Raw genomic sequence first — 14,088 nt, forward strand, 5'->3', positions numbered from 1 at the left:
GCCGCTCTACCTGTCTTCTTGAGAAATACGAAGATTCAAACAAAATTAAGAATCTTTTGTTTTTTTTTTGACAGATTTTGAAAACGGGATAGTACGGAATGATATGATATTTGCAACAAAACGTGCATCTAAAAAAAGACCTAAAACATGGCATTTTAGAATTTTTTATTTAGATGCTTCGAATTAATATTTTTCTTCTTTTTTTTTTAAAGCTTGGACCCTTTTCCCAAAGCAAAAACAAGCAATAAAAACTCGCCAAAGGTGTGTCTCGAACATTTGATCATGGAGTTTCTTAAGATGCTTCAAATTAATTTTTTTATTCTTTCTTTTAGCTTGGAACGTTTTCCAAAAGCAAAAACAAGCAATAAAAAGCTCGCCCAATGTGGGGCTCGAACCCACGACCCTGGGATTAAGAGTCCCATGCTCTACCGACTGAGCTAACCGGGCACCTACACAGGCAATGGAAACTACTGTTGTAGCTTTTGACAGGTGTACTTTACTAACTTCTCGCCGCTCTTTACTGCAGCGAAGTATTAATATCAGCTACAATATTACAATATTTAAATAAAATTATTTTATACCGCTTTCACTAGATTTGAACATACCGTGAATATGTGTAAACATAGATATGTACGACTACGACTGAAGAAATGACAACATTTGGCTAGTCATGCAATGAAATATAGTTAACCTAGCCGTCTCTCACAACTCTAGTTTTATTGATACTTTTCTCTCCCAGTCGACAGTCCGCATCATAAATTTCGTTTTCATTACAGCGGTTGATTCAGCCGTCAAAACGAAATTAAGAAGTAATCAAGTTGGCAAAACTTTTCGACAGACCGTCCTGGAGATGGACCTGCAGATCGTATTTTCGACATCAAGAGGTCGTCGACATCCCGTCACCAACGGCTTTCTGCCAAATCTTGTCATTTTTCAAAGGGTCTCACTCCGATTAACAAATACTCAAGGGGAGAGAAATCATAGCTCCCCTACAGTTAGAAGTTTTTTTATTCCAAGAATACCCTTTCAGTTTAAACAAAGTACGCCCAAGTCGTTAACAATGAGATTGTATGTGTCAACGGTGCCGCAAAAATTATTAGACAAAATTCTCCACATTCTCCAGAAACATTTGAATCTTGTTTGTCGGCTTGGCTTTGTTGTGTGGGATTGCTGGCTGAAAAAAATACTCCGACTGGTCCTTGTGACAGGCTGTTTCTCAAACACTCGCACACTCGCACACGCACACACACTCACACACGCACCCACACACACAGACAACTTCTAATCAGTCTTGTTTACATCATCCCTGTACCCTTTCCAGATAAACGGCTTCATCACCCGCCTTTCGTGGACGCCGCCTTGCTGGAGCCTGGTCTGATGGGGCGCCAAGAGGAGATATTTTTTATAATTCTCTTTCTTGCTCTCTGGCTATAAATTACATAATGCATTCTGTTCTATACAACTTATTGTATAATCATACATTTTGTACCATTCATTCGATAATTATGTCATGCATTCTACAGCTATACACTTCATTCTATAAATATCTGTCAATACGCGAACACTATTTACTGTAATTAGAGATTTCAACTGGTAAAATTCATTCTATTATTAGAGAGACAACTTCCGCAAAACTAAATTAATTCATCTGTAAGCTGAGAAGCTGCTCTTTATTGCATATCTAGACAATTTAATTCTATAGCGATAGAAAGCCTGAGATGTATTTATATAATTCAATTTAGCCATTAGCACTCTGCGGTTACAAGACAGTTGTACTTTCGGTAATTTGTGCCTTTAGCAGTTTCCCCCAAGTCCAAATTAAAATAGTCTTAAACAATATTAAGCTACAGAGTTGCGTGAATTACAAATGTCACTGAAGTAAATTTGTTTATTAAAAAATAATCAGAGGGTAACTAAATTTTAAAAAAGCTCTTACATGTTGTGTAGAGTTTTATAAAAGTATAGCTCCAACTAAGCCTTCTTTTATAATTGTTGATCATAAATTGGCGAGTAAATTAGTGCTTGCAGTCTTAACTGCTGAAATATTCTCACCAAGATATCTCATCTTCCACTGCGAAAAATATTTTGTTAACAATTTCTGCGAACCAACGACATATCATTGGAAACGGAAAATGAGGTGAGGTGGTCACGCATGGTCAGTGTGCATGCCCTTTCCTGCAGAACAAGATGCTCTTAACTGTAACAATATGACGAGCCACTTCTTCAGAGGAGTCCTGGAGCATCTGGTCAGGGTCTGTATGGCCAAGCGCCACCCGTTATAAGTTCATCGTTTAAAATAACGCAAATATTTGTGTACAAATATATTCACATCCTGTGACTGCCTGATAACTTTTTCGCGAAACAAGAAAACAATATCGATAACCACACAGTTGTCTCCCTGCTACATAGGTCAGCAAACGTCCACTTGAGTCTCTGATGTACAGATAATTAATATAGACAGATAGAGTTCATTCTACAGCCATAGAATGTAACTGAAGTGAAATGGATGACACCTTCTCAGTCTAATAATTATGAAATTATCGAATTTTCAAGCTAGTTACATAATGAATACAATAGAGAGCGAGGCAAAGGACATCGGAACTACATGGGCCTAACTGAGGGAGGCTGCCCTACACCGGGTCCGCTGGCGAGGTATTAAAGTAAACTATGTAATGAATTTTATATTTATTCAGTTGCATTCTATAATTATAGAAGGGCTCTGTAATATCACCGTTTTTCCCCACTCCACAAGAAAAATAATACTCGCATTAATAATTTAAATTTAATTCACATAAAACCTGGACCTTGACATGGAACTTGCAGACTGGTGATGGCAATGCAGTTCGCCCACTCGAACATAGTGTATGAGGAGAAGGATAAAAAGGATTTACCAACCAACCCGTACCCTGCCTACTTATGTTCCCTCCCCATTCCCCATCACACACACACAAGAATATTTCATCTGTCCCCATCATACCATCAGCACCAACAGCAGCATCAACTTCAGGTCAACATTCAAGTTCAGAACATTCCCTCCTGTCCTGCTCCATACATCTGGTGAGTTCACAGTTCCTCCCAGTCGTCTTGGCTGAATTCCTCCAGCTCTCAGACTGTCCCTACATCCTCCCAGCAGCTCCTCCTGAAGTCGCAGGCCGTACGGGACAATTTATGTGCGGACTGTACGCACAGGAAATATTGGTTTACTGTGACCAGGGGAGGGGGAGTGTGGGGTAAGCCTGCGAGGAAATCTCTAATACATTATTTGGAATTTCATCGGCGGTGTATACGCCGCGTCCACGGCTGGAGCCTCTGTCGGCGACGGTGTTGAAGTGGTCGCAGACGGCTCTCCGCTGCCTTGACAAACAGATGATGTCGGGCCAAGCCATTGATGGTTTTTCCTTTGTCAAACAGCTGTGATAAAGAAGACGAAGTGTATGACTTACTGTGTCTTAGGACGCCCCTCGGTTTTATTTTAATCCGCGCCAACCGCATATCAGCCGGCAAAGTGGAAATTAAAGGTTTTAGTGAGCTTAGCGGTTGGCTGGTGGCGCTGCAGGTCAGCTTGCGATTGGTTGGATTTGAAGTGGGTGGTTGTGCTGACAGTTGATTGACTTGCCCATGGTCAGGGAGCGGAGAGGCGCGAAGACTCCGAGCGAGAGCAGGAGAGAGAGAGACTGAGATTGTTGATAAAGTCTAATGCTCACAGGTAACTAAGTAACGGTGCTGTGTCTGTATATAGGTATACCTGTGCAGGGTCATCACATGATAACCTTTGACACGGCTCCCACTGCTTCATTTCAAATGAAGTCAAATCACATTCGCACATAAACAGTATCAAAAGATTTTGCATTTTATGAAATTTTTTAATAGCGTTTCAAATAGTCGACCAAATGGAAGCATGAAGAACAGTAAAATAAAACAACATCTCGCTCAATAGTTCAAGAAAACAAACAAACATCGTCTTCAGAGAAAATGTACAACAACATCGTATTTATCCAACGCCTCCTTTTCAATTTTTTCCTGAATTTGTAGTTTTCTCGGCATTGTCATGACTTTTCAGGTCAGTGTCAGAGTTCAGTCTTCTCAACCTCTCTCGAGCCTCTCGACCTCATCGGCCCTCCACCCGCTTTCACCGGAACGCACGTCGGAGAACTCAGTGCAGCGAAATAACAATGAAAAATGTTAGAGGCATCTGTAATATCGTCATCATCATTATCACCCTGTTCTTCCTCATCATCGGTACAAACAATAATGCTAAGTGGCCTGTGCAATAGCCGCCGCTCGCCCTTTTTAAGCCTCCTCTCGTCTGCAGAATCAGCCCGAGTTGCCTGCTCTTGTCCGTCTCTCCCTCCCGTGGACTGTGCACCGGCCATTCAGGCGATGCGTGCAGGACATAAATTTCCTCCGCTATCCTCGCTGGCACACGGGAGTTCCTGGCAAAGGGCAGACAATTCCAACAGTGGTCCTACTGTCACGCCCGCTAGTTTATGACCGCCTTCGTGATGCCTAATTACCTCCCTTGAATTCAAACCGGGTCTAGAGAGGTCAGAGGTCGCTACAGATGCGCGGTAAATATGCTAATGGCGGCGGTCCGCGGACAAAAGGCGAACAGTGGGCAGAGGACGTCGGGATAGCTCGCACTGTGCCAGTCTGTGTATTTTTAGCATGTCTCAGAGGCTTAAAACTGAAAGCCCCTTAGTTCCAGCCACTCTCCTCCTAATCTGGCAACGTTTTGAGGGCTTGGAGAGGATGAGCAAGCAAGCGCACAAGATGGAGGACAGAAAGAGGATGAAAGTAGACCAAAGGACGGGCTACAAAGGATGGACAATCACTGTGACTTTGTAGGCTGTTACAGAACTCACCTTCAGATGTTATACATGTGTGACTTAAAGTTGTTGGCGACCGGAAGTCTTTATAAATTAAGGAGCATTAAATAACTGTCCGAGCTGCTTAGTCTGGAACAGTGGAACCGGTCGACTAGTGACAGTGATAGTAATTTACTGATCCTAGTGCAAATTGGCCACAGTTACTAACAGCCACACAAATACCACCAATAACTCATTTGACACCAAAGATAAGCGCTCGTCCATTCATAAATTAATAATATCAACCGGTCATTCACCCACTCCTCCTCAACATCGAATGATATAATACAAGATACAAGTAAAATCACATGGAGGGTAAGACATGATTCATGTTAACAGTAATTTTCTAGTTTAGCAGTTACTGGTCTTAGGCTGAGAGATCTGACTGCTGAAAGAATACCAATTCCTTTCAGACATTACAATGTACTCAGCTAACTTACTATTCACACTTCCTGACGATAAACAGATGCGAGAAACGCATCAACATTCACTTATAACAATAACAATATTATAACAATTAACATAAACAAATACAAGCTTGGTGAGAAAACAAAGACTTGAAGTATACTTTGTACTAGCAAAACTGTCCAATGTTGATGCTTTCATTGACATCTGCACACACACACACAAAACATCGTGGTTTCGGCGATAAAACTGTCGCCATCAGTTCATATTTTGGCAAAGATGCGAAGAAAACACCAAGCTGATGGCAGGTTCTTGTCTTCACACGAAACACACTCATCCGCCGGCTTGAACTCCAGCTCCATAGGAGAAGTCTCAAGGTGATGAGGGCGGCATCAGAGCGGAGAAGCGTGGCTATATCTATGATTTAGGGAGGCAGATAGTGTCCTTAAAGTGGGAACAAACGGACTGACCCGCCACTGCTTGTTCTGTCTTCCCCATCAACACTGACCCCACCGCCGCTAACGGCCCATAAACGTCTCCGCCTCTCTGGACAAAACGGTGCACATGTCGGCGAGCAGAACCGGGGAGATGTCGGCCAGGGCACTCGGTGAGGAGGGCAGGAAGAAAGGATGGAAGAAAAAAGGGAAAGGAAATAAATTAATAAAAAAGACTACAGCTGTATAAAAACAAGGACAGAAAAAAAATGTTGTAGGCGCACAGAGGCCAATGTTTGCACAAGTACCCCCATGCTGCCTCCATGATTTTGACCAGTTCCATGATTTAAGGACAGGAGTGAGGATACCCAGCCACCCGCCTTGTGTGTGCTACTTACAGTATCGCTGCCTTAGCACAGTGTCCCGTTACAAGCGGCAATAAATCATCAACACATAAACACTTTACTCTCAGAATAAGATCCAAACGAACAGAACTGTCTTCTCGAAAACTGGAATATGGCCGCCCTACTTTCTTTCTGTGCACTAGACTGACTTAAATGAGTTTATCTTACGATCAAAGTGGTGTTCACAACTTTTAGAAGATGATGATTATTCTTTCGTTTTTTTCCAGGAAGTGGAAAATAAAAAGCGCTCATAAAACGTCTATTCTACGCCTAGGTTTATGATCCAAAAGAAAGGAGGAGTGTAGTGGGTTTGCAAGTATGGTTTTGGGCGGGGCAGGAAGGGGTCGTACAGTACACACTGTAAACAATACAGACGAAAGCTGGGAACAAGTCAGATAGTGGGAGGCATTAATTGACTTTTTTTCTCTCTCTTATTCTTTTGCATTTCATCTTTTGTTTTTAATTTTACTTTCTTGTCTTCTATTTACTTGTTTCTATAATCTCCTCCAATCACACAGCTTGTGCGTTCTTGAGGGTGAAAACTGATTTTATTCCATCCTTCTTGCCATCTGTGTCTGTTTTTCTTTTTTTTTTCTTTTCTCTCTTTCGTTGATGAATTCTGTTCTGTCGCCGTCTACTTCACTTCAGCGCTGTCTGCACTTTCAGCATCACCACCACAGACCAGCGCAACATCTACACCACGTAGTGGATGTTGCTAACAAGACAAAGAAGTATCACAGCCCCGGCTAACGACACATAACTCTCGCTTGTCAGCAGCGGGGGGGAGGTCACTCTCGCTGCACGCATGCCCAGTTCAAGAAACACCGCCATGCCGGCCGCCATGTCATACCTTTGGGTGGCGGGAGGCAATAACTGTCCTGCTCGTTTGACGCGTCACATAAATCTGCCATCTTGCGCAGGGAATGCTGGTCCCGCGGCGCTCGGGCGCGCGGTGGCTGCTTGATCGGCGCATGCGCTCGACTGGACATGCTAATGCGCGCGCAACGATGCACGTGCTCACAGGAAGAGAAAAGAATGAGAAAGACGAATGAGTGTGTGGGGGGTTGGGAGGGGAGGCCAAAATTCCAAAGTCGTCTCTTATCATTACAGAATTGATCAATAAGAGGAAATAGCAAGAGAAATGGGAGGGTGGGGGACAGACAGACAGTGAGAGAAAGAGCGAGACAGAGACAGAAAAAACATGTTGTAACAAATGTTGTTCTCAGCTTGGTAATCTCATAATTCTGAATTACATGTTGTAGCCTTCTTAATCTTCCATCAGTATGATATATATGAGGGACACTTTACAAACACAATTTGTCATCCCAGGTTCAGATCCAGTCATGCAGATATTACTAATATCATTAGTTTGCCAGTGCCAGTTCAGTTGCATGAACTCGTTCATTATGCCAAAAGCTTTTGTTGAATTTACAATCCAGCATTCATGGTTTCAATTTCTGGGTATGCACGACTGCACCATCTACTAGTGAGAAGTGTGTTGCTTGAAGACTCGGAGGGAGAGGACTAAACGATGTGAGGTTTTCATTTAGGACAATGTTAAATAGCATAGTTCGTTGTTGTTGTTGTTGTTGTTGTTGTTGTTGTTGTAATAATAATAGTTTGTAAAGAGCATACTCACACTCCTAAGGAGCATGCTCTTAGCGCCTAAGAACAAGAACGAAACACGGACAGCATATGAGGGACAGGAAAACAGACGAATAACACATGAACTAAGAAAGAAACAGCAGCAAAACTTATTTGCTTGTCAACATCAAGTGGAGATTTCTAGAAGGTTTCTTATTGCCTTTTCTGAGGGTTTTTTTTTCCTCTTACAAGCTCCATCGTCAATCACACGTGATGCAATGAGCACCAGCCCCTAGAGGTCCGACTAATGCCACTCTAACACCCTTTGTCTAATGGTAGATACAACAACGCTATAACTGGTGCTATTAAAGACTGACTAATTCCAGTCACACATGGTTCAACCATGTCCAGTGAAAATGATGATCACAAAGTTGTGAAACCTTTTGCAATAAAACTTTCGTCGGATTTCTCTAAAAACTTTCCTTTTGATTTCAGGTAAAGCTCTGGCATCATGGGGAGAAGGTGAGACAAAACATAATTACCCGAAGAAATGTCTTCCCTAGTTCTGTTAACAAGTGAACAAGTTCCACACACAGAAAGAGGTGGGCATATTCCGGACGAGATGCGATCCTTGGGCATCAATATCCTCGCGGCATCAAGGACCTGCGAGTCACAACTACCGACTGAGCGGCACTAAGCGTATCGCTTCCTTCAGGAGTTTTTTAAAAAATAAGACTTTAAGCATGATATACAAATACTTTTTATTATTTTGTAGTAAAACTAGAAGAGGAAATTGAGGTCAAAAGAAAACACAAGATTGAGAGCAGCAAGGGCAACACAATCAAAGAGAGGCAACTCTTGGTAGCGCAATGGTGTTTTTGTCACTCACTAAGCTCCCTTTGTTCACGATTTCGAAAACCGGTTCTCTGGAAAGAGATACTTGCGTGTTTGGGTTTTGTTTTCTTTTTATTTTTATTTTGAATGATTGATATATCCACAGTATAGGCATGAAGTCCTTAGTCAATCAAAGCCACAATCCAAAATCAAGTCTCAATATGAATCAGTTGATTACCTTATTTTAGTTCTAGAATTTCTCGTGTGAAACTAAAGCTTTTGGTATTAAAGTTGCAAGGAAAAATTAAGGAATGGACCTGCTTACCACTAATATTCCCCTCGGATGCCATTTTGAGTGGAATTTTGCCTTTTCTTTGTAGCAAAATGATTCAGGACACTTTTCAGTTATAACTGACATCATCAGTAGGTTTTCATTTGTTGCCAAAACTGTGAAGCAAAAATCCGTTAGTTCTGTCCTTACAGCCGTCTTTAAATGTTTTTTTCATCTGCACCCCTCTATCCCTACCCCGTCACCAAACCACCTCAGTTCCCTCATCTCCATGGCCGTCAAGTAAGATGAAGTTTGTGCCTTTCATCTCACGTTTCAGGTAGGATCACATCAGGTAGAAGGTGTATGTGCTCAGGCCCCAGGTAAATCAGGTAAATGACGTCACTATTGCGTTCGTTCGAGTTGTCTCCCTCTACTTGAACACCTCGTGCGATTTCGCCGACGTACCAGCAATAGTTGTCATGGTTACAGAATATTCCTAACTTTTCACACACAATTTTAACTTTAGAGCAATTAATACTGATTAAATGTAAGATTTAATAATTTTTCATGCAAAATAAATGTTTTATTTATGCATAGGGAAAGGACACACACTCAGTTGTTTTTTTTATTAATTTAAACGCATTTTATAGAATAACGACGTAATTGAGTTTACTGTGGAAGAAATAAAAGGAAGCATTCTTCTGAATACTTATGAAGACAAATAGTAGAAGCTGGAAAGTCTTCTCTTTTTCTTCTTCTCATTTGCTCTCGCCCTCTTCTCTCGATATTTCCTGTCCCTGCTAACAGAATGTTTCACATGTGAAAGGTTCTTTGAATGACGTGTTAAAAATGGCATCTTGTTCATAGATATTGAATGGAATTACTACAATTAATTAATATATAATAAGAAATCAACAAGTTTTTTTCCCTATCAACAAGTAAAAGTAATTTTATATATGTATTTTATATATCTTCTCGATTCCCCCTGAAACCAGCTGTAGCCGGTGTTTCTGTACCCAGGGTAGTATAATAAGGAGGAAGATGCTGGAGCAGGGGGACGTCACTCGTGTTTCATCAGTGCACATGTGTTTTCACGGGCTCTCCTCTGACATGTCCTGACGATAACCTACATCGCCAGCTGCCAAGTGTCACAGTCTCCTTCCTCTCTCCCCCTCCCCTCCTGCCTGCTAAAATAAAAGCACTTACATGTGAAGACTACAAATCGAAGAGCAATAAATCAATGAGGGTCGTCATGCCCAGCTTGTCCTTGCTACCTCACCACAGATGCACGATGTTCAGTTTACTCATTAATTTTTCTGGACGGGTGATAATTAGACGAGCACGCGCTTCCCGCCACGGCGACATATGCTAGTGCACCCCTCTCACCCCCATCAGTCCTTGTGAAGAGATGCGTGGTTTGAGTGGTTTGAGAGGTTTGTGTGGTTTAAGGGGTTTGAGTGGTTTGTGGGGTTTGCATGGTGCACACTGCCGGCATCATGTGACTGTATCCTGTCAAAATCATTCCCACTAAATTTCTTTACACATTGGACAGTCTGCAAAGTTATACATTGCCTTCTCTAGGACGTTAAATGCAAAGATTTTTTTGTTTGTTTGTTTTAAAGACACCGATCCTTTAGTCTGGCTGAAAGAAAGAATAAAGAACGAAGGAATCAAACGACCAATGATACAAATAGACAATGTAAGGCAAAAACCTCCCGAAAACTTGGACAAAAGACAAGAACGTGTGTTATCCGCAATAAAACACAGCACACACACACACACATCACACCACACACACACCACACACACACACACACACACACACACACACACACCACACACACACACACCACACACCACACACACCACACACACACACACAAACACACACCACACACACCACACACACACACACACACACACACACACACACACACACACACACACACACACACACACACACACACACACACACACACACACACACACACACACACACACAAGCATTAAAAAACCAACTTCATCTATCCAGGCACGAATGCTAACCATCTATTTATTTGCTCGTGCTGATTGATTGCTTCATTGATAGCAAGCTTATGAACAGGGATATGAGGAAGGTTTATAAATATTCTCTGGCTATACCCGATTAATATCACAATAAGTCAATGCACACGGGAATGGGAAACCTCACAACACCTTGTTAAGACGAGCGGAAAGACAGACAAACATACAGAGACAAGCAGACAGATAGATGGTTAGAAAGAGAGAATAAAGGACAGAAGGATGGCAGAAACTAAGTGAACTCCATAACCACAGAGAAATGGATATTGACGATCTCCAAGTATGTAAGCCTTGAAATACATATGATACATGTACAGGCAAAAATCTGTACATTCAATATATATCTATGAGAAAGAACAAAATAACTTCCATAAGTCTGGCTTTTCGCTGTAAGTATCAATATCTGTTCCTTGGTCCCAAAACTATTTACACAGAATAAACACAGTTCTTGTGTGACAAGCGAAGAAAGGAAAGAAATTATGATATTCTTTTTCTCTCACAGTCTCTCTCTCACACACACATACATACACGCACAGAGAGAGAGATGCAGTCCACTTACTGTCATATATTTACATGCCAGGCTTATCAAGATGTCACAGGTCAGGAATTTCAAGTGACAAATTTCAAGGACTTTTTTCTCGCTGCAAAAGCTATTTTTAATATTCAAGGCTAAGATTTTAAATTCTGGGTTTCACTGGGTTTTACTGGTTTTTTTAGGAGGAGGTCACAAGAGCATCCATCTTTCTCCGGACGAGACAGCCACATGGCAACACGAAGTGCACGATAATTAATGTTTTCCTGCTGCTCGAGGAAAACAAAACCCTGAGACAAGCAGCTTCAGTCACGTGGTCGTTTGTGATTCACTCCTTATTTTCCCTTATTCCTCCTCTATTTCTGCGGTAGTCTGCCCTGTACAAGCATATTTGCTGATACAGGGGGTGGGGGCGGGGATTTTTTGTTGTTGGTTGGTGTTTAATGCCGTGCCAGCAACTAGGGCTATATCACGGCAATAAAAATAGTTTTTAAGTTTAAAGGTTTGGGGGTAAATTTTGGGTTTTGGGAGAGGGGAAAAGCAGCTTTAACACAATAAAATCGTAAAAATCTGAGAACAAGAAAAAATAAAACTTTAATATAATTCTGAATTATTTTCACACATGACTTTGCTCGGCTGGTTGATCAGATTAACAGTTCTGTAGTTTGACACAGTTTGCTGTTTTCTTTTATTGCAAGGTGGGTAGCTAGTGATTCTGTGCATTTTCTGTTCCATTCTTTGTATTTCGAGAGTCTTTGATAGCTTTTTTTTTTTTTATTTCCTACCTCCCTGTAGAATCTCAACTGGGATGCGACTTCGCTACCTTCAGACTGCAGACCTGTCTTTCGACTTCTTGCCGTACAACGTAGGTCTTCAGGTTCTAGTGTGTTTGTTTAGAAGGACAGTCGCCCTCCATCCTGTTCTCCTACCATCCTTCATCCCCTGATGTCCTATTCCACAGCTGGGTCCAATGGGAAGAGGGGAAAGGGGTGACGTCACACCGTGTTCCCCTTCAGGTTTGGACATACAGCTCTAACCACTCGGTAATCAGTTTGTCCAACAGGACAAGTGGTTAGTGGGGTAACTCTCTCACGGGGTCACACGGGCCTTGCTCTGTGCAAAGATTGAAGAACAACAAGTAAGATTTAAGATTTATCTCTCAAAAGCTAAGCCGACAGTGGCGACACTAGTGTCTGGCCGGTGGTCACCTGAGACTAAGACTAGCCAAGTGCAAAGGACAGGTGCCTGGTCACAGGAACAAGTGTCTGGGGCGCTAGAATGAACCTCGGTTACGGTGTTCCCCCCCTCTCTCTTTCTCTGTTCTTTTATCTTCATATCTTTTCATTTCTTTTTATAAGAATGAATGATATCTGCTCAGAGAGAGAGAGAGAGTGCGAGAGAATTTCAGAATGTGGCTGTAGGTTTGTTCTTAAATTTATTAGCTAAGGGACGTAATTACTTTTTGCGTTTGTTTTGTTTACGTGTTCAGCAGAGCGTATAACTTGAACATCAAGGATGTGGCTTTGTCAACGTCTGTTCCTTCAGTTGACTTATGATTGCTGGGGGCTTATTTGCATCGACCGAAGTTTAATTTAGGTTAATAAGCCTTGACATAAGATGTTGGATTAATACTCGCCTATTGACCAGTTCTGACGCGCCAAATTAAAAACATCCAGAGTGGTGTCCCATCGCCCTTCGATCCTCCATTCGGCAGCTGTGACGCACCATTCTCTCAGCTCGTGCTTCAGCTGTGACGTTCCACGCCCATCCTTATCTACCCTTAATGCCAACCCTACCACTACACTAACCCTAAACCTAACCATGAATATCACACAACCTACACTTTAAATCCTGGAAATAAACCAAACCTATCTGTAACCTCTGTCTAACCCCGTGTTTACTGCCGTGAGTGCTTCCCTCTCTGTCTGCAGTCAGACCAGCAATAACCCACAGCTATTGCAGTTCTCTCCCTTCTTTTTTCTTCCTCGGAGAGAGAGAGCGTGGAGAGTACATCCTTGTGTCACTGGTTTCTGAGAGTTCATGTGTGTGTTTGTTTGTGTGAGAGAGAAGAGGGAGAGCAAGAGAGTGCACTAAGTACAGTGTCAGGTCGCTGATGACTTACCTGTGAACAGCTCATGTCTGGTTTCTATGGTTTCAGTTTTGTTGGCACTGAACGCACGAACTGTTTTCAGACTGTTCCAAGGTGTTCTGAGCTCAGTTATAACCTCACAGAACAAAGTGCCATCACTTGAAGATGATTCTGGCACATTTGACACCTTGACATGACATGACATGACATGTTGTTCCCCCTCCCCATCAGTCTAGTGGCGACGCAGTAGCTTTGTTTATGGGGAGGTAATCCATGGTCTCTTGAAATCACGTGTGAACGCAGTGACGACTGAGAAAAGTCGGATGAGGTGAGCAAAGATAACACAAACTTATCTCCAACAAGTCTGGTGCACGGAGATGTGTGTTGATGTTGGTGTTAATATGCGGGACGTGTGTGAGTCAGATACCATCACAATGCCAGCAACACAAACACAGTAGAATGGACGAACAAACAAAAGGAAGGAATTTGAAAGCGTGATAGGAGAACATAAGCAAATGTGCAATCAGACTGTTTGTCTGCCTGCATGCTATCTTTTCTCTGTGTGTGTGTGTGTGTGCGTACGCGCGGCCTATCTTCATACAGTATGTT

At 42.2% G+C, this 14,088-nt stretch overlaps 1 non-coding gene across 1 annotated transcript; it reads right to left on the reverse strand.

Annotated features, from left to right (window-relative positions):
* Nucleotides 1-374: 374 nt before the first annotated feature.
* Trnak-cuu lies at nt 375-447 on the reverse strand. The gene has a single exon. It is a non-coding gene; the product is annotated as a tRNA-Lys (tRNA).
* Between the last annotated feature and the right edge of the window lie 13,641 nt (nt 448-14,088).

Source organism: Pomacea canaliculata, linkage group LG2, assembly GCF_003073045.1.
Source record: "Pomacea canaliculata isolate SZHN2017 linkage group LG2, ASM307304v1, whole genome shotgun sequence".
In the NCBI taxonomy this organism is placed as follows: domain Eukaryota; kingdom Metazoa; phylum Mollusca; class Gastropoda; order Architaenioglossa; family Ampullariidae; genus Pomacea; species Pomacea canaliculata.